We start from the raw sequence: 22,783 nt of genomic DNA, 5'->3' as shown, positions 1-22,783 counted from the left end.
ATTGTTTTGTTTAATTAGATGTTTGTTTGGTTTGATTTTGATATTTGATGTTTGATTAGAGTAATTGTTCTTGATATTTTGTTAATTCTTGTTGTCTATAGTTGATAGTAGATTTGATGATGATGTTTCTTGAGTAGTTTACTTACTAGGGTTTGGGTAAACATGTGTGATTGATGGATTGAGATTGATTTGGAAATTTGAGTAGTTCTTGTGTTGTGATTAAATTGATTCATAGAGGTTTGCATGTTGCATAAGTTTGATTGGAGTAGCTAACCATGATTGCTAGCATTGATTGCATGATTGAATTGATTGACATGACCACTTGATATCGATTTGATCATAATTAGTTGAGTATTTGATTATGTTTTTTCATATTGTTTAGCACTAGAGAAATCTATGTTAGAGAGTGTGAGGATGATTAGTTGAATGCCCCTAATTGCTCCTACTATTTGTCTTTGCATTGCTTGGATTGCTTGACTCCCTAATTAGCTTGGTTATCATTAATGCATGTTGATCCCCATTCCCTAGTGTTTCATTTGTTTGATTCTTGATTTAGGAAGTAGAATAGCGCTACCTTTCACCTTAGACTTCGACCTAGCTTAGGCGTTAATTAGAAATACTTGAACATAACCGTTCCTAGTGGTTCGACCCTTGACTTACCTATATACTTGTATTTAGGTAGTTGAGTGATTATAAATTTGTTTGACCGTAGGGAGGATTAGTTCAACGACATAGTTTTCCCCACGTCAAACTGTTTCATCGTTCTGATTGCACAAAGGGCATATGTTGAACAGGATAATGTTGCTTTTGTGAAGAGTGTCTCGAAGATCTACACTGTTATGAAATATTTGCCAAAGAAAATTTGGAGTTTAGGAGGGATGTCTTTTTCCAAAACCATAAATTTTGAGATACTTGAATAGATCTAAGAGGATTTTCAGGCCAAAAAAGTGAAAAAATAACTAAAATTGTATAGAATGCTTGGCATGACCTGTCCCCAACATGGTGTAGCCAATTCACATACTTTCTCCTGTGTTCAATTTACATCACTTTTCTTAAATGGAAGTTTCAAATTAGATGCACTACTTTTCTTTTTAACTAATAAATTATCTCCATCTCTATCTCTCGTATGACATTCACATGGGCTCTATTTATCTCCTTTCCCTACTCCAAAAATTGCCTACGAGTCGTAAAAACTAAAGTGATGCAAGTAAAGAAAAAACGGAGAAAGTATAAGCAATTAGATAAGTAATGTGGTCACTCTAACGATCAAATGAGTTTTTTTTATGGATAAGGGTTTAGTGGGTTACCGCAATAGAAAAATGAGATAACTCTTATAAACAAGTAGAGTAATTAATTTAGTAGTCAAAATAAAAGAAGAGTAATTACTTGAATGAACAACGATTACATAGTATTATTTTAGTTAATTGATGTTACGCGTATAATAAATTAGAGTTACTCTTATGAGAAAATTAATACTACTCACATGAATAATTGAGATTACTTATATTAAGAAATAAGGATTATTATTATTATAAGCAAATGTGCCCACACTATGTGACTAGCCACACACAAGACTAGACCTGGCAAACGGGTCGTTCGGGTCGGGTCAATTTCAGGTCAATCGGTTTTGAGTCCGGTCGGGTCGATTCGGGTTTCGGGTTTCGGGTCAATGATTACTTGGGTCGGATTGGGTGTCGGGTCAACACTTCGGGTTGAGTCATTTCGAGTCGGGTTAGTTCGGGTTGGGTAAGTCTTCGGGTCCAAATGTCGGGTCAAATTCAAGTCGTGTCAATTTGGATCGGGTTAATCTTCGAGTACAGTTGTCGAGTCAAGTTATGGCCGGGTCATGTTTAGGTCGAAACTTTGGGTCAAGGCATCAAGCTCAAATAGTGAAATTTATTATTGTTATTGTTATAATTAGGAAATTTTGAAAAATACCACCATGTATAGTAGTCAATTTTGACATTACCACCTCAAGTTTTTTTTTTTTTTTTTAATCTTACCACCTAGTTTTTTCCAAAACCTTTAAAACTCCCACCACTTTTGCAAGTAACGTCATCATGGGTCCCACTTCTGCATTTTCCCTTTTTTTCCTTCTCTCTTCCTTCAACCTCCCTCGATTTCCCTTGTCTTCCTTCTCCTTTATTTCAATCTCTTCTCTCAAATTTGATTTCAATTACACAAATTTCGCAAATTAGGTATAAATTTCTGCAATCTAACCTTCAACGAATTGAATTGATTAGTGTAATTAGGGTTTGGGTAATCAATTTGGGGGTTTTTCTAAATTCGAAAAATTAGGGTTTATGATTTGAAAATTGAATGAATAGCTGGACAATTAAACAAGTAATTGGGGCAAAAACATGTAATTCCCTCTTTTGCTAATGCTTTCGCCCCAATTACTTGTTTAATTGTCCAGCTATTCATTCAATTTTCAATTCATAAACCCTAATTTTTTGAATTTAGCAAAACCCCCAAATTGATTACCCAAACCCTAATTACACTAATCCATTCAATTCGTTGGAGGTTAGATTGTAGAAATTTATACCTAATTTGCGAAATTTGTGCAATTGAAATCAAATTTAAGAGAAGAGATAGAAAGAAGGGAGAAGCAAGATGGGGGAAATCGAGGGAATTCGAAGGAAGAGAGAGGGAAAGAGAGGGAAAATGCAAAAGTGGGACCCATGATGACGTCACTTGAAAAAATGGTGGGAGTTTTAAAGGTTTTGGAAAAAACTAGGTGGTAAGATTAAAAAAAAAAAATTGTGGTAATGTCAAAAATGACTACTATACATGGTGGTATTTTTCAAATTTTCCTTATAATTACTATTGTTTTTAATAAGAAATACTTCGTATAAATCTATGTGTCAACATCATTGTTATTATTGTTGAGAGTTATTATAATATTATTGTTTCATATATATAATTACTATCATTGATTAATTAGTCAAAAATTCAAATTAGTTCGGGCTTGTTTTTTAACAACTTCACCTTATAAAAATAAGTTTGAGGTCTAATAACTTCAAATAAATTCAGATTAGTACAGATAAGTTATCATAAGCTTATAAGGTCCAATAAGTTTAATAAGGTCTAATAAATTTAATAAGTTCCAATAAGTCAAAATAAGATCTAATAAGTTCTAATCAAGTCTAATAATAAGATCTAATAAGATCCAATAAGGTCTAATAAGTTCAATAAGGTCTAATAAGTTGAATAAGGTCTAATAAGTCCTGATAAGTTCAGGTCCAGTAACGTGAAGAGATTACACCGTGCGTAAAAAGTGGGAAAGAATTTAAAGGTAACATTTTAAAAAAGACGAGTAATAGTAATAATAACAATAACAAGTGCTCCTAATCAAGTTGAACTCTTTATAAATTACGAATTTAAGAGTACTAAATACACGCACATTAGTCATGTCATGTAAGAGTGTTAGACCACGTAAGTGTAGACACCCAAATGTGTCTCCTCAAAAACCAAACACAGTGATGAGTACCTTTCACGTCACTTGATTATCAAACGAGGTGAAAGTGTGAAAAGTCTTGTGATGTGGTCGTTTTAATAAAAATCTTCCCTTCTGTTTTCGAAAATCTACTCTATTTATGAAAATAGCCAGTTCGATTTAACTTGGTTCATGATAAGGGTCCAATAATAGTGTAGTTAGATCGGTCTCACAAAGAGCTTTCCAATGATATATTATAAGCCCAATTCCGATGAATAATGAGGAAGTTATGGCCAAAATACTAAATTGGGCCTGAAATGGTTTTATGGCCCAATGATCTAGTGGAGGGCCCATTAGTTATTTATTCCTAAAATTAGTAGGATTAGTTCTAGTCTTCTAGAATAATCTAGAAGGTTATTTTGAATTCTAATAGAGTTAGGATTAATAATTATCTTTTGAGAATAATGAATTTGATTTGAAATAAAACAAGTGTTTTATTATGATAAATCTGATTTAAAGTTGATAAACACGGAGTTTAATTGCTTAATTATATTAGGAAAAGGATTCCGTACAAAAGCGTGTTTTATCTTTTAAACCAGCCCCAAACGACAGAGCCTGTCACCATGCGTGATCCCTGTCGTTTCGCGCTGGGTCCTGTCGTTCGCGATAGGAGCCAGTTTTATTCCGATTCAAATTCTAGCTCTTTTCTATCGTTTCTGGATTATTCTCTCTATAAATAGGGTCGTATTTCCCCGTTTTCAATCATCAACAGTCATCTAATTTTATTCTCTTCTCTCTCTTAAGCAATAGCTTATTCTTCTCCCTCTTTCTAAACCTTCCCTTTTCAAATACAATTCCGCATTCACGAGTTCTAGACACACCTAGCCAAGCTCGAAGTTGCCTTCGCCCTAGACGTGAAAGGTTGATAATTTATGAGGGTTTGGTCCCAAATCCCCATTTCAATTATTTGAATTAATTGTTTGGTTTAATATTTTCCTTGAAGTTACTAATGTGTGTATTGTTTTGATAGAAAGAGATACGAGGCATCAAAGTAAGTTTTTTTAATGGCTTAATTATTCTTTTGATATAGAAATCATCCTTATATTACATTAATTCCTAGTATCATGTTAGGATGCTTTTATCGCTTTCTAGTATCATGTTTAGGTTGCTTCCTATTTTCTTCTATCATGTTAGTATCATGTTAGGGATAAAGCTTTGATCTTTATTGTTTAGTGACATGCTAGGATTTTTTATTAATCTTGTTAGTATCGTGCCTGGGATCTTGCTAATATTGTTATTGTGCTTTCATGAGATTGAGATTATCATGATGATGATTTGTTGTTATTATGTTGCTTGATACTATTATTGTTATTGCTTGATCACGTCCTATCTTGCAGGATTAAAGGGAATTTTCACTTTTAATCATGCTTAATAAGATAATTAATAATCTTGTTTAGGCTAATATGATTATAATTCAAGTGATCGCCAATAATAGATTTGTTTGTGCATTAATATTCAACCAACATAGATTAAACAGGTTTAGGATTAATATATTGATTGTATGTTAGTCAAAAAGCGCACATGAATATGAGAAGAATAAATTAGAGGCCTGTTTTTAGGGCAGGTTCAATTTCTTTTAGGTTGGATTTGTACCTTCATCCCTGAATATCCAGTCATGGTTCCATACCACTATGGAGTTAGCGATCTCATGGATCGTGAAGGGGTGTAATCGTCACCCTGTGAACGGTTTACAAGTTCCTAAAACTTGTTGGCGACTCTTTTACTCTAGCTTCCTTTGCTTTGGATGCCACCATACTTAAGTGTATGATCACAGTGGGGCTCAAGTGTGGGATGCTTGAAATATTCCTTATAGTTTTTCGGCAACTCCACTGGGGAGGATTTCTATTTTAATTCCTAAAATTTATTTTGGCAATGATTTAGAATGAGTGGATGAGACTCGAAAAGTTCTAAGTATTTATGTGCGTAATTTTGATTGACATTATTGACATATGCATAAAAAAGGTCCACATAAAAAAGAACATCCGTAATGCGTCAAAAACATAGGATTTTTACACGTAGGAAATTTGGGAAATATCTTTCACAACTAGGATCGAAAAAACGCTACAAAAAATCGAAAAATTCAAAGAACAGAAAGCTGCTTAGGCATATAGGAACCGGCGCCGAGAAAACAGTGTCAGCGCCATGCGATGGCTTTGTCGCCATGCGACAGCAATGTCGTTTGGCGACAGGGTTATCTTCTGGCGATAGGCCCTGTTGTCTCGCGCCATGTTCTTCCAATACCGAGCCAGAAATCTACCTTCTTTGTTTTGATCGATTCTAGTACTGTTCGCTCGATTCTACTTCTTAATTGAGTTTTTCTCACTTTTCTAAACCCATATGTGTTCTACATATGGCCATAACTCTCTGGGAATTCACGCTTCATCTACCCAATCAAATGCTCATGGCAATGAAGGGTACATCCGAGTTTGTGACTTCACCAAACCGTGGAAGCGAGTTTAACTCGCGGGGTCCCATCCACACGCGCCAACCCTTCAAAAGGTAAGGCTTCCGCGCGGTGCATCCGGACTCATAACCATGGACCCTTGTTGACCAACCCTTATCCTTGAACTTTAGAGAACTAGAGCCATGGTTAGGTTGCAAACTCATTGCATCATATTGTGCTTACTTGACTACTTGTGCATTCTTTGCTTGTCCATAACCTATGTGTGTTTACACTAACCGTTTGTTTGACTTGTGAATGAGTCTAAATAAACTAATTAATGACTAAAGGACTTTTCTTAATTAATTAATAAATTAATATGAGTAATTAAAGTCTAAATAAGTTAATCAAACCTGACTTAGTACGATTGTAGGCTTGTCCTTTTAGAGTAAAACATTGGAAATAGACCCAGACTACTACTTCAGTAATGGCGCATGAGTTTGGCCTGTGGCGCGACACACTAGTGTCCAGTGTTATGCGACAGCATTGTCGCATCGCGCTGGTCCTGGCGTTTGGCAACAGTCCCGTTTCTTAAGCGACGGTCCAGTTTTTTGCTCGAGTCCTCACGTTGAGTCTAATTAATCAATTTATTGTCAGTAGAAGCTATATTTAGTCCTTAATTGAGTCTAAGCACATAGTCCCATAATCTTACACAAGTGTCAAAACATGTCACCTTCACTTACTATTATAGCACACACTTTACATGTACGTTTCACTTTGACCATGTCTAGAGAGTCTTGTGTGCGTGTGTTTTCCGTCATTTTTTTTAGGGGGGTAAGTCGGATATTAATCCTCCAATTAAACCATACTTGTTTAAACCCTATACTTGAACCATACTTGTTTAAACCCTATACTTGAACCATACTTGTTTAAACCCTATACTTGATTCCCAAAAATATGCACCCTATTTTTGCTTTTTGTCTTTTAAAACCAATAAAGTCAAAGTCAATTTGAGTCTAGTCATTAAAATAAATGGTTTAATTTACACTACTTTGTCAAGAAGAGAAGGGCGGCTAATCAAGGACAACGCTTTTGTTCAAGTCTTACTTTTTGATAAACCGATTCGTCAAAAGAGAAAATCTAAGAGGATAATGGCAACTCAAGAAGAATTCAATGAACTTAGGCAGAACTTGGACAATGTAACTGAAATGATGAAGGCTATGGCTCTTCAAGTCAATGACCCTGCGAAACACCAACAGATGTAGCGAATGGAGGAAAGCTTGAACAAGCTCTCCAATGACTACAAGTTTCAGGGAATTAACTCACAAGGGGTCTCAGTGGACAAGGAGCTTCTTCCGCAGAAGTTCAATGCCAATGACATCCCTAGGTTCAAACCAACTGACAATCCTTACTTCCACTTAAGGACTTTTGAAACCATAATGAATATTAAGGGGATTGATAGGAAAGTCTTTCACTCTTTGTTCTCTCTATCTCTTGAAACCGTTTGCCAACAATGGTTCTTTTCCCTTGACAGAGAAAATATCTCTACTTGGGATGGAATAGTAAACACTTTCATTGATAGGTACAAATGTAACATTCAAGTTGAAACTGACCATAGAGAACTTGAAATGTTAAAGCAAAAAGAGAATGAGGGTTTTACTTCCTTCTTTAATAAGTGGAGGGAAACTTCTGCTAAGATGGTCGAGGTGCCTAGCGAGAAGGAATCTGTAAGGATGTTCATTAAGAACCTCCAAGAAAAATATTCTAAGCATCTAAAATATCAAAGTAATTTGAACACTTTCAAGGCTGTCTATGACATAGGAATTAACATTGAGGATGACGTTGCGAAACAAAAAGCTGCTAACAACTCCAACAGTGGTTGGAAAGGAAAGAAGAACGACAATCCTTCTTCTTCCAAAACCACCCACTCAAACAACGTTAGTACCTTTAATCTGAATGAAGTCCTCGCTATGAATAATCAAGGACAAAAGAAGCCATTTAGGAAGAACTTTACTCCTATCGGCATGAATTATGACACCGCATTTGATTGTCTTCATACAAAAGGTCTTATAACTCTCATTGGACCATTTGGAGATCCACCAGTCGAAAGGAGGACAGCTAGTTGGAACCCCAATGCACATTGTCAGTACCATCAAGGCAGGGGCCATCTTACTGAAAATTGCTGGAAGCTAAAGAAAGCCATTCAAGATCTGATTGATAGCAACAAACTTCCATTACCTCCTGCAAGCAAGAAGCCAAGCATCAATAGCGCCCCACTTTCAGATTCCTTGGCTATTTCTGATGAGGAAAGTAATATCGACCCATCATCCCTCATTAAACCAGTCAAAGAAGCCCATGCTATCAAAGAAGAGGAGGAAACCTTTTTCGATGCTATGAGTGATTTTCCATCAGGTCAACAACCTTCCACAAAAGAGGAAGTATGGGTCCTCATACAAACAGTGAGGGAAGTAATAGCCATATGTCGTGAGGCCCTCGATCACGCAAAGATGGTTCGAAATAAACGTGACATTAAAGAGGCGACGCCTACAGAGACTACTAAGAGAAAGCCATTTTCTCTCCAAGTAGTCGAAGCACCCAAAAGGAACGACAAGCCTTACATTCCAATCGGGACCTCTTACGCAAACATGTTCAAAATGCTCTTTGAGAGTGGGAAGATCAAACCTCTCGAGCCAAGACCATTTGAATCATTAAAAAGGATAGATAGGGTCTATTGTCCATACCATCAAGCAGGAGAACATACCATAGAACACTGTTTTAAATTCAAAGATCTAATCCAAGGATTGACTTACAATAAAAAGATGGTCCAAATCCCACTGGAAAAGGATGTTAGCATCAACGGAGTTTAGGAAAGTGATGATGAGGATGTCTACCTCAAAGATGTGGAAGAAACCCCACTTTCCACAATATACCCAGTAAATGACATTTGGGATGAAGAAGATTCACCCATAGATGTTCTCACAAGATCGGGGAGAGTGCAACCTCCCATCACTACACAACCCATTCCTACTACCCAACAAGTTCCCATACCAATCATAGAAGACAACGATATTGTCAAACAACTTAAAAAGACTAAGGTCGAAATGAACGTATGGAAACTACTAGCCACATCTCGTGAGCATAGAATGACAGTAATGGATGCTTTGGCTAAAGTAGGAATAGATTCCGAAACCACTCCTGAGGAATCAGCTAATTTTCTCACAAGCGATCTTTCGAGTCCTATTAATCTAATCACCTTTTCTGACAAGGACCTACCTCCAGAAGGAGACAAACACAATAAGGCCTTAAACCTCACAGTAATCTGCAAGAGAATGAATGTCCCAATGACTCTTGTAGACAATGGGTCAGCAATCAATGTTTGCCCACTACGAACTGCGAGGATGCTAGAAATAAGGGATGAAGACTTGTCTCCATCCACACATGGAATAAGAGCTTATGACAACACTCATCGGCAAGCTCTTGGGACTATTACTATGAATGTTACCGCAGGAGTAATTGAACATGCTACTACTTTCCAAGTGGTAGATATTAAAGCTTCTTTCAACTTGTTGTTAGGGCACCCTTGGCTTCACGACCTTAAGGCCGTCCCTTCATCCCTTCATCAACAAGTGAAGGCCATAGTTGGAGGAATTCCTATTACAATCGATGCTTCCCCAATGAGGATCAAGGCAATCGATAATCCTATCATAAATGTGGAACATGATGACAACGATGAAGACTTATGGGGATTTAACGCAAAAGAGGTCTCCTTAATGAAGGAAGATGAAAGGACCCCTCTTTGCTACGACCTCCATTCAAACATGGTAGTTAATGGTATGCTCCGAAAACAGGGACACTGTCCTGGAATGACTCTAGGAAAGAAGAAAGGAGTCGCAATGCAAATGAGATCGCCTGGCCTTCCTAAAGTAGATAATTTTGGACTTGGTTTTGAACCAAATCCGAAAGACTATAAGCAAGCCCGGGAAAAGGCTAACGCGCGGAGAAACGCTCGTACCTAAAAGAAAGCAATCCCAATTAATCAATACCCTCTCACCCTAAATGGAAAATTCATAAGAGAGGGTGAAGATTATCCATGTTATGAATTTCTCGAGCCCTTTGTCAAATATGGAATAAGACAACCCAGTTTCGAAATCTTCTTGGATTACCACTTCTTAGATGACATCCCAACTCCTATCTATAAGGAGAAAGCACCTCCATGCTTCGACTTTAATGTCATGGGACTTCTTTTTGGGCACGAGAAGAATGAGCCAAACTATGTTGAAGACAACTCCGCGCTCATTTAAACAGCACTACAAAGTGAGAGCTTTGACCCCGCAAAGCTTATCACTCCGGCAGAGGGATTAGTCCAAGGATGGCAAAAGACTGTGAAGCTGACCACACCAAGCGGACGGAAGATCTCCATAACAACAAGACAAGAACCTATGTTCGAAGAGTCGTCTGAGTCAGAGTCTGAATCTGAGTCTTTCCCTATCGAGTCTTCAAAGTCTTTAGCTATAGTACCTCTCCCTAGTTCTTCTACTTTAGTATCTACTCCTAGGGTAGTTAGTAGTCAAGTCCCAACGGACATTTCTTTATTTGATGTAATGGTTTCTGAATTCAATAACATGTCTTCTTTCGCTTACTCCTCGTGTCATTCCTTAACCCAAGATGACGAGCATTGCTTAACTAACAATGAAAGTGACAAAGAAATAATTAAAGCAATGGAAACACTTGAGAATAAAAAACCAGTAATAGAAGACACTGAAACAGTGGACATCTCAAAAGATCCAAACATTAAAAGAGAAGTTAAAATCGGACTAACTCTTACTAAAGAAGAAAGAACCGGTTTAAGTAATCTACTAAAAGAATTTATCTATGTATTCGCTTGGTCATATAAAGATATGCTGGGAATAAATAGAGAAATAGCTCAACAAAAAATACCACTAATTCCAGGAATAAAAACCTGTAAAACAAAAGTTACGTCAAATGAAACCTGACATAGCTCTTAAAATAAAAGAAGTTCAAAAACAAATTACTACAGGTTTTATTAGGGTATCGAAATACCCCGAATGGGTTGCAAATGTGGTGCCAGTTCCAAAGAAAGATGGAAGGGTAAGAATGTGTGTCGACTATAGGGATCTAAATAAGGCAAGTCCAAAGGATGACTTCCCTTTACCACACATCGACATTTTGGTAGATAATACAGCGAATCACGCGCTTCTCTCATTTATGGATGGATACGCAGGGTACAACCAGATTCTCATGGACGAGGAAGATATGGAGAAGACTACATTCATAACGCCATGGGGCACTTACTGTTACACGGTAATGCCATTCGGGTTGAAGAACGCGGGTGCCACTTACCAAAGAGCAGCGACTGCCTTACTACATGACATGATGCACAAAGAAGTTGAAGTCTAAGTGGATGATATGATTGTAAAATCAAAAGATCGTCCGGCACATCTAGTAGCCTTAAGAAAGTTCTTCGAAAGGCTGAGGAAATACAACAAGAGGTTAAATCCATCTAAGTGTGCCTTTGGAGTCACCTTAGGAAAGCTCTTGGGATATGTCATTAGCTCTAGAGGAATAGAGATAGACCCAACCAAGATTAAAGCAATCATGACAATGCCGCCGCCCACGACCAAGAAACAGATTCGAGGATTCATTGGCCGGTTGCAATACATAAGTAGGTTCATATCTAAGTTAACCACGATATGTGAACCAATATTCAAGAAACTAAAAAAGAATGTGCCGGTAATATGGGATGATGAGTGTCAAAACTACTTTGAGAAGATCAAAGCCTACCTTGCTCATCCTCCCCGTATTAGCACCTGCGCTCCCGGGAATCCCTCTTAGGTTGTATTTAACAGTCACCAAAGAGACAATGGGGGCAATGCTCGCACAAGATGTAGAAGGAAAGGAAAACGTCATCTACTACTTAAGCAAAAAGATGCTCAAGTATGAAGTACGCTACACACCACTTGAGAAATTGTGCCTCGCATTAGTGTGGACCACGACCAAGTTAAGACAATTCATGCTTGTTCATACAGTCTATGTGGTATCTCGGATGGATCCACTAAAATATCTCTTCGAGAAATCTACACTTAATGGGCGAATATCAAGATGGATAGTCAACTTAGCCCAATTTGATGTAAGGTTTATGCCCCAAAAGGCTATCAAAGGATCAGTGGTCTCGGACTTCTTAGTAGATTTCCCAATAGATTTCCAGATGAGGACTTAATGCTTACAGAAGATGATACGTGGACGTTATACTTCGATGGAGCATCAAACCAAAAGGGTTGTGGTGTAGGAGTATTATTAGTGTCACCTAAAGAGGAACATGTCCCAATCTCCATAAAGTTAGAATTTGACGTTACCAACAACGCTGCAGAATATGAAGCATGCATTGTAGGCCTCGAAACAACTTTGGCATTGGGAGTGAAGATACTTCGAATATTCGGAGACTCTTATTTAATCATCAATCAAATTTCTTAAAGATAGAAAGTAAAGAGAGAAAGCTTGACTCCTTACCAAACATATCTGGAAACTCTCACTAATCAGTTAGAAAAGGTATAATACACATATCTACCAAGAGAAGAAAATCAATTTGTCGATGCCTTGGCAAGACTAGCCTCGATGGTTAGAATTCCCACGGAAATTGAGCAAATGCCTTTGATAATAGAAAAAGAGGCATAACCCCGCTTACATTCAAGCCATAGAAGACGATGAGTTAGTCCAAGAAGAAGAAGAAGAAGAAGAAGAAGAACCTTGGTATACAGACATCCTCAACTATGTCACCAAAGGAGAATATCCACTCTGTAACACCCCGACCCCAAACAAATTAGGGAGGGGCCTATTGTCACGAAATGCGCATCGAGGGCCAATAACTGTCCCCACAGACCAACACAAATCCTTCCGGCGCATTTTGTCCTCACTCATGCGCACCCCGAGAAATCTTCCCAGGAGGTCACCCATCCTAAGACTACTCCCAGCCAAGCACGCTTAACTATGGAGTATTCTTAGCATATGGGCTCCTAAAAAGAAGATGCATCTTGTTGATATGAGTAGTATATTAAACTCCTTTAAAGCAATCATGAGAAAAAAAAATGGTAACACACACTCCATGCTGACAAAAGAGCAAAACGAGCCTTAAGACTTTTGGCTTCCCAATATGTGCTCATAGACAATGAGGTACACAAAAGGGTACCTAAAGGTCGAGCTCTTTTGTGTGTAGGCAAAAAGGAAGCCCAAAAGGCAATGAGAATAGTCCACGAAGGAGTATGTGGAACTCATGTGAATGGAAAAATGCTAGTCCAAAAGATAATGCGCAAAGGATATTATTAGACTACCATGAATAGGGACTGTTATCATTATGTAAAAAGATGCCCTAAATGCCAAATATACGCCAACTTGCAGCACGTTCCTCCATCACTCCTTTACACCTACACATCACCATGGCCATTTTCAACATGGGGAATAGATATCATTGGAAGATCACTCCTCCTAGGACAGGAGGTCATGAATACATCCTAGTAGCAATCGATTACTTCACGAAGTGGGTCGAAGCAGCATCATATACAAAACTCACTGCCAAGCATGTAGCACTCTTTATCGAAAGGAACATTATATGTCGATATGGAGTCCCACATGAAATGATAAGTGACAATGGAACTCACTTTCAAGCAAAATGTGAAGAATTGCTATAAAAGTATGGCATTCAACATCATCACTCTTCCCCTTATAGGCCTCAAGCAAATGGTGCAGTAGAGGCGGCCAATAAAAATTTAAATACCATCATCGAAAAAATGACAGAAAATTACAAGGATTGGCCTGACAAACTCCATTTTGCTCTTTGGGGTTATCGCACGTTAATTCGATCATCAACTGGAAATACGCCATTTTCCTTAGTCTATGGAATGGATGTCGTATAACCTGTAGAGTTAGAAATACCTTCCCTACGCATTGCATTGGAAAGTAAACTCGATGAAGTCGAATGGACCAGGGTGAAATGCGAGTAGCTAATTCTACTTGATGAAAAACGACTAGAAGCTCTATATCATACTCAATGCTACCAAACTCGCATGGCTAGACACTTTAACAAGAAGGTCAAGAAAAGAAACATCAAAGTAGGAGACTTGGTGTTAAAGCATTAAAGAAAAATGTTCTAGACCCAAGAGGCAAATTTAGGCCTAATTGGTCAGGACCATACATTGTCAAAACTATCCTATAGGGAGGTGCCACAAAGCTAACTGATATGGATGACAATGAATTCTCAAATATGACAAATCTTGACCAACTTAAAAAGTACTACCCATAATCACTTGAGTAAGATATTTAAGAGAGCTACGTTTGGCCTGATTCCTTAAGAAAGGATACCTAGGCAACCCTTTACAGGGTGCGGCCACTTTAATCTTCATAAAATTCAATTCGCCAACAACAGAACAACCGACGCGCAAGAATTAAGTCTAGCGCGACACGCCGCAGTTGTCGCACAGCGACAGGAAGCAGCGCATCGCGACAATCACAACGTACGGCGACAAATTCAAATTCGCAGCACCAGAATTTCTGCATCAATCTTGGCAAATTTCGGTGTTTTCCTGAAATTTTCGACTTCCGTACTCGAATAATTCTCGGAAAATATTCAAGACGTTTTCATTGCTTTAATAAAATTTTAAAAAGTCAATTTAATTTAAAAAGCTAAAAATTACATTAATAAAATAAAGTAAAAATTACATTATTGATGGAATTTTAAATAAAGCTTAAAAATAAAATTGACTTACAATTAAAACTGTTTAATAAGTTGGAAGTAAAAAAATGCTCTAATCTGTCTTCTCTTTTCTAATCCTTTTCCAGTTCTTGTCTGCCTCTTCTTCATCATCCATCACCTTTAGGCATCCTTTAGAAGATCTACACTCGATTTTGGTGTTGATGGTTTCTCCAATAGCCATTACACCGTGCTTGTTTTCAACCCACACTTTCTTTTCTAAAGAGTAAGCTTTTCTTTTCTCTTTACCCTTAGTAGAACTTTTCTTCTTAGGCATAATAGAAGTGTTGAATTCAACTCTTTCACCCAAGCGCTCCTTAGGAGGAATTTTCTTATCCCCTAGGCGATCCTTCACATTAGTCTTACTCAGCTTTCGGATCTTGTTCTTTTCCTTTTGAGATCTACCAAGCAGCCATTGCTTCACATCCCTAGACAAAGAAGGTGGGACCTTTTGGGTAACAACTTCCCATAAAGATCTTGCACACCAATAATCATCAAATCTCTTTACATCCTGCGAAACGGGAAATTCATAGGGACGGCGGAGATCACCATATGGAACAGTTTGAGCAAGACCATATTGTCTTCTTACCCTAGACGGTAATAAAAGGTCAACTTTGACAAGCTAGGAAGACGGCGAAAAGGTTGATTGTTGACACCGACCATCTTCTCAATTTTCTACCAAGGAACGACCAACTTGATGGCAAAGTCGCAAGTTTCAAAGATTCTACTCCACTCCCGGCGGCCCATCTTTATGGAAAAGAGTTTCTTCCGTCTTACAAAGCAATTCGGTGTAAAGTTGTCAGCATTGTCAGGAGGGCTAATTAATCCAAGCCTCTCCATTAGCCACATCTGCAAAAATTCAATGCAAATAATTATTGTTACTATACAAAGTTAAATATTTTTTATTTCTGTAATTAAAAGTATTAATTTTCTACCTGTAATAATATTGGAGAACCTCAAAGAGGTGCTTTTGGATTCCTTTTTAATTCATCTAAACCAAGCATGGTTTCTCCAACAATCAAAGGCATTGGATTTCTACCTGATTCAATTTGCTCCATGATAGATGCTAAAATCGCTTAGCCCTCATGAATATTACCACTAGTGAGCAGATATTGGTTTAACATGCAGAACAGGAAGGCTCTCCTCCTGTAAACGTGGAAGACTCAAAGCGTGGTCTGTCAAAATAAAAACGTGCAAATTCCTTCAAATTAACCACGTTCCCATGCACTGTATCTTTTAAGTCCTTATCCTTAAGGTTAAGGAAACGCTAAAAGTCTTTACAATAATACTAACTCACTTTAGGAATTACCGCAAGATTCAGGGAAGGGAAGCCTAGAATGGCACCAAATTCTTCCGATAAAGGACAAATTTCATCATAACTAAGTCTAAAGCAATGAGCATCTGAATCCCAATACACTATGGCGGTATGAATAAAGTCTATGTCAAGATCTACCCCCTTAATACCATATATACCCCCCAAGTGAAAAAAGTCAAGCTCTTTTCTCTTCTTAGCAGTCAGAGACCGGCACCATTCACGAGTGAAATTGCTAAAACTCTTAGACATGATTACTCGATGAGAAATAAAAGCTGGAATTATTTGTTAATATGTTCGATGTATACAGAATGGATAGGTTTGGGGGCTGTTTATGCACAAAATTGGCGCAAACCGAATTCTGAAAGGCTTCGGAAAAACATAACCAAGGCCGTGTAACGGGAATCGCGCACCACGTGATGTTTGTCGCATCGCGACAGCTAGGTGCTTGTCACGCCAGCCTCGCGCGCTACGCTAACCAAAGTTTTTCGACTTTGACTCAGTTTTGTACTACGATTTTACGGTTTTCACCATTTTCATAGCCTTATCCAACCTTATTGCAAATATTTGTGCCATATTTGATTATCTTAATTTTAATTAAATTTAAGCTTATTTTAGCCAAACTTGACTTTTATTTTTCATTTTTCTTTTTGGGGGGAGAAAGTCGAGTACCCTCCATTGATAATAAAAATGACGGAAATTTTTTCACGCAAAAATTAGTCATAATTTTCTCACGCTCACATAAAATTAAAAATAAAAAATGCAAGGCTAAAATAGACACTGATATATATACAAAATGTCTAACACAAGTGATGAGTCAAAGGAGCAAAGTCCTACAAAGTCAAAATAAATACAAGTACAGGTACATCTATGATGGCGGAGGACGCAGATGAAGAGGGACTCTGAATGTATCAAAAAACTATACAGTCCGTGGAGTATGACCCTCGCCTGTAGCCTGATCAGTAGTAGCCAGGATCGAGAGAGTAGGGCCAGCCCATTTAGGCTCACCCTGCTGCTGCGCTCTCAAATGCTGAGGCTAATGTGGCTGCTGCGACGACGAGCCAACCTCGTACGTCCCACCACCCGCTAAAGGAGCTGATGTTGTGCCTCCTTGGCCGGTCGGCCTCCCCGATGCACCCTCAAACGAAGAGCCAGAACCCTCTAGTCTGGCAGTACGGTCCGACTCCGCTCAACCGCCCTGATTCCTAGCTAAGGTATGGTGACGCCTCGATTCAGACCCCGACCTCTCCCTCTTAGCCTCGGGTCTCGTACGAGTGCGCGTTGGAGGGATGGGCTGAAATAGAAAAAGCAAGCTAAGTCAAGTACAATAAGATAACTATAAACAAACACAAGAAGAGGTCAAGAGAAATACCTTCATGCCGTCATCACCACGACGACACATAGCTCGGTGACTCAACCTCACGAGCTGGTAACGGAAGGCGTCCATACCTCTCGCCATCCTCATCAGCACCTCACGAGAAAATTGTCAAGGTCGCAAAGTCAGAGATAAACAAAGTATATATGCAAATAAGATGGCAAATAAAGAGACTTACCGAAGTCTGGTGTCGAGGTATCGACTCCTCTATAAAACACCATGGCTCAGGAGCCAGGGGAATCATCTCCTCAACAGGACCAGAAGTGCCCTGGTAGACGATAGATATCGGCAGAGGCACGAACTCTCTAGTCGAATCCTGTCAAAACAAATCTAAATGATTAGAATTTTCTAGGGGGGCAATCGAAGGAATAAATAAAAGAATACAAAAATACCTGTGCTCTCTCTGGCAAACTACGGTTCGGATGGGTATGACTCCGTCAATCCGTACCCGCCGGCGTCCTAGCCGCCCGAGCCCTCAGCCTAGTCTAATCGAACATGTGTAGTGGAGGGCGAGAAGGAACAACAAGGGACTCTGAAGAGTGCTGAATCGTAACTCTCTCACCAAGGTATACCACAACGTCGTATGTCCCCTAAAAATACCGACGCTGGCAGTGTACTGAACGGCCAATGCATGGAAAACGAAATCGTCCCACGACCGAAACTAAACATCAGGCTCCTACGTAAAAAACATCCATGAGATCAAATCCTACTAAAAGGGTGGTACAAACAAGAGCGTTAAGAAAACATACCGAGAGAATCAACTCTCGAACACGAGCGGTAGCAGTCTGGCCACTATAACAGCCTCCCCAACTGGCAGCAATGGGGAGCCCACGAGGCGAAGGCCTCGCTGGTGAAAAAGACGAAAAATACTCGTAGAACTAGACCTATGAAACAGAGAAATGTCAGCGAGTGCTAGCACAAAACCTAAGGCAAATTTCAGTTAAAGGAAATAGAGTATACCTCTACGAGTCTCCAGAAACTGGAAAGCGTGACCTCCTCATCAAACCTGCGATGGCGACAAGAGAGTCGCAATCCAAGTAGGAAGTCAGCATAGGCCAAGCTGGCCCAGTCATATGATCCGACCATACGAAGGTCGCGAAGAGCAGGCAGATAGTAGAGTAGCACACGGCTACCCCTGTCAGGGGAGAAGGTCCCCGACAAAAGAATCAGAGCAAAGATGCGCACCCTCTGCTCCAAAGTGGTCGCACCATCCGGAAAGGTCTCCGCCAGCATGGTTCAACAAATACACCGGGAGCTAATCTGCGTCGACCGAGCCTTGCTACGAGCACGAACAGCGGTAGGGTCGATCAACTCCTCCACCTTCGGAGAGAAAACCGTGATGTCGCCGCCAAATGGAACCACAGCTGACCGGAACTCCAGTCCAGTGATGAGAGAGAAGTCGAGAAGAGTGATAGTCATCTCACCCCAAGTAAAGTGAAAGGTGTTGGTGGTGTCCCAAAAGAACTCCACCAAAGCTCGAACCAGAGAACGGCTCGACACAAAAGAGTACATGGCCCGAGTAGCCTGAAGCAGAGGAGTCAGACCACAAGACTCCCGTAACTCGTGCAACTCGTTGTTGTTGCAAAAGTGAAGGTCATACAGCTGACCAATCGCCTCGTTGCCTAAGCCCGTGGCAACGAACCCGATCGCCGGTCATCTCGAGCCGCACCCGCTACGAGATGTGAAACTCAGGCGCAAAGTAAAGAGTACGCTCATCCCATTCGGGGAACTCCCCTGGACTAGTGGAAGCTCCCTCGCCTGCGTCAACGGGCTCGTCCTCCCGGTGAGCCCCGCGAGAACGAGAGCCAGAGCCAGAGCCACGACGTCGAGACATGCTAAATTATGCAAAACAACAATAAATCAAAGGTTCTATAATATCTAAGGTTCGCTTAGCCGCATGATACTATGTTTGAACAAAAATAGAGTACGTAGTACTAAAACAGAGCATAATTTTGATTCAAGCAGGAATAACATTTTCAAGCAATCAAATAATTTCTTGCAATACTATGGAAAATATTGTGACAAATTGAGCATGAATAGCTAGCAAAAACATCAAGAACGAGCCACATTGTTCTCACGAACTCAAAGGGTTCAACAATGGCAAAATGTTCACTTCTTCGCCAAATCGAGTCAAACAAGTCTCAAAACACTCCCACGACAATATAAAAGCATAAACAAGCAAATTCGTGGCATAAGATTCAATGAACAAAGCAAAATAAGCATAATTGGGTTTGAAATTTTCGAAAACCCGTGAACAAAACATGCAAAATTCAGCAAAAAAAACCGAGGTGAGTTTGAGTATAACTTACATGGATCGGGAAATTAAAGATGAAGATCTTTAATTTGCAAAAGATTTGAGCAAATTTCGTTGAGAAACGAAGGAGAACGAACAATTTGAAGTTTTTGTGAACTCGGACGAAAAAATGAAGCAAATGGCGAAATGAGGAAGGAGAAGGGGTTTTATTCGGAAAACCCGACTACAGCGCGAAACAACAGAAATCACGCACAACGTGATTCTTGTCGCATCGCGACAGCTTCGATGCGAGGCGACAGCATGAAGCAGCGTGCGCTGGCTCAACAACGCAACCTTTGGCCCCCATAATGATTTATGCAGACCTAATTCAGTATTTTGGTTTCCTTGGTACGCCAGTTAGCCCTTATAAGCAAGTTAACATGATTAATAGTCGGCTCGATTACAATTGCAGTAAGTGATCGACCTGGCAACGATCGTCTCACTTAGCTTAAGCGATTAAGTACTGGCTCATCACAAGCACCAAGGTAATGATTCACAAGCACGCACAAGCGCCAAGGCACTGGCCCATTTATAAAATGCGCCAAGATACTGGCACAACAAGCAATCACAGCGAGCAACTACAACAACGCATCAACACAACAAGCATTCAAGCAAAGCGTTAGCAGATGGAGGATCACAAGGCAATGAGGTCTTTGACGACTTTCACTAGGATGAGAAAGTTGTCAATTAAATGATCAAGTCAAGGCACAGACAAGAAATTGGAGATAGCTACAAGCAGCAATCTCCGACGATGACCCAAAGCAAGGAGGACATTGTCTACAGCGGCGAGGTACTACCGTGGCAAGGTATTGCCACAACCCTGAAAACAGCTACAAGTAGTGGTCTTCGACAATATTCTCTAGGATGAGAAAATTGTCAAAAACTGAAGATGACTACAAGCAGTCGCCTTCGACGATGTTCCCTAGGATGTGGAGGGTTGTCATAAACAATCGAGGATAGCTACAAGCAGCGGTCTTCGACGATGGCGTTCAAGAGGCACTGTGGAGGTCGTCACATCAAAATGCAGCAACGAAATCATTTACTCCAGATACGTGTGCTCGACGGTGCAAGATACGCGTTTCTTAACTCTTTTATCTGTTTAACTAACGCTAGTTTGCAGGTATCGGCGTTCCAAGAATGATTTAGGATCACAGAATGTTCTGAATCATTCTCCGTCCCTATCGCTACTTTTACTTTTGTTTTCAAAACATGTAATTCTCCAAACTCAGTCAAAGTGGGGGCTTCTGTAGACACCCAAATGTGTCTCCCCAAAAACCAAACCCAGTGATGAGTACCTTTCACGTCACTTGATTATCGAACGAGGTGAAAGTGTGAAAAGTCTTGTGATGTGGTTGTCTTAATAAAAATCTTTCCTTCTATTTTCGAAAATCTACTCTATTTATGAAAATAGCCAGTCCAATTTAACTTGGTTCATGATAAGGGTCCAATAATAGTGTAGTTGGATCGGTCTCTCAAAGAGCTTTCCAATGATATATTATAAGCCCAATTCCGATGAATAATGAAAAGTTATGGTCAAAATACTAAATTGGGCCTGAAATGGTTTTATGGCCCAATGATCTAGTGGAGGGCTCATTAATTATTTATTCCTAAAATTATTAGGATTAATTCTAGTCTTCTAGAATAATCTAGAAGGTTATTTTGAATTCTAATAGAGTTAGGATTGATAATTATCTTTTGAGAATAATGAATTTGATTTGAAATCAAACAAGTGTTTTATTATGATAAATCTGATTTAAAGTTGATAAACACGGAGTTTAATTGCTTAATTATATTAGGAAAAGGATTCCGTACAAAAGCGTGTTTTATCTTTTAAACCAGCGCCAAACGACAGCACCAGCGCCAAACGACAGAGCCTGTCGCCATGTGTGATCCCTGTCGTTTCGCGCTGGGTCCTGTCGTTCGCGACAGGAGCCAGTTTTATTCCGATTCAAATTCTAGCTCTTTTCTATCGTTTCTAGATTATTTTCTCTATAAATAGGGTCGTATTTCCCCGTTTTCAATCATCAACAGTCATCTAATTTTATTCTCTTCTCTATCTTAAGCAATAGCTTATTCTTCTCCCTCTTTCTAAACCTTCCCTTTTCAAATACAATTTCGCATTCACGAGTTCTAGACACACCTAGCCAAGCTCGAAGTTGCCTTGGCCCTAGACGTGAAAGGTTGATAATTTATAAGGGTTTGGTCCCAAATCTCTATTTCAATTATTTGAATTAATTGTTTGGTTTAATATTTTCCTTGAAGTTACTAATGTGTGTATTATTTTGATAGAAAGAGATACTAGGCATCAAAGTAAGTTGTTTTAATTGCTTAATTATTCTTTTGATATAGAAATCATCCTTATATTATATTAATTCCTAGTATCAAGTTAGGATGCTTTTATCGCTTTCTAGTATCATGTTTAGGCTGCTTCCTATTTTCTTCTATCATGTTAGTATCATGTTAGGGATAAAGCTTTGATCTTTATTGTTTAGTGACATGCTATGATTTGTTATTAATCTTGTTAGTATCGTGCCAAGGATCTTGCTAATATTGTTATTGTGCTTTCATGAGATTGAGATTATCATGATGATGATTTGCTGTTATTATGTTGCTTGATACTATTATTGTTATTGCTTGATCACGTCCTCTCTTGCAGGATTAAAGAGAATTTGTACTTGTAATCATGCTTAATAAGATAATTAATAATCTTGTTTAGGCTAATATGATTATAATTCAAGTGATCGCCTATAATAGATTTGTTTGTGCATTAATATTCAACCAGCATATATTAAACAGGTTTATGATTAATATATTGATTGTATGTTAGTCAAAAAGCGCACATGAATATGAGAAGAATAAAGTAGAGGCCTATTTTTAGGGCAGGTTCAATCTCTTTTCGGTTGGATTTGTACCTTCATCCCCGAATATCCAGTCACGTTTCTAGACCACTATGGAGTTAGCGATCTCATGGATCGTGAAGGGGTGTAACCTTCACCCTGTGAACGGTTTACAAGTTCCTAAAACTTGTTGGCGACTCTTTTACTCTAGCTTCCTTCCCTTTGGACGCCACCATACTTAAGTGTATGATTACAGTGGGACTTAAGTGTGGGATGCTTGAAATATTCCCTACAGTAAGAGTGTCATTCTTAACCAATTATAATTAAGG

This window comes from Chenopodium album, chromosome 16 (assembly GCF_948465745.1).
Source record: "Chenopodium album chromosome 16, dcCheAlbu1.1, whole genome shotgun sequence".
In the NCBI taxonomy this organism is placed as follows: Eukaryota; Viridiplantae; Streptophyta; class Magnoliopsida; order Caryophyllales; family Amaranthaceae; genus Chenopodium; species Chenopodium album.
Note: the sequence above shows the minus strand (reverse complement) of the source record.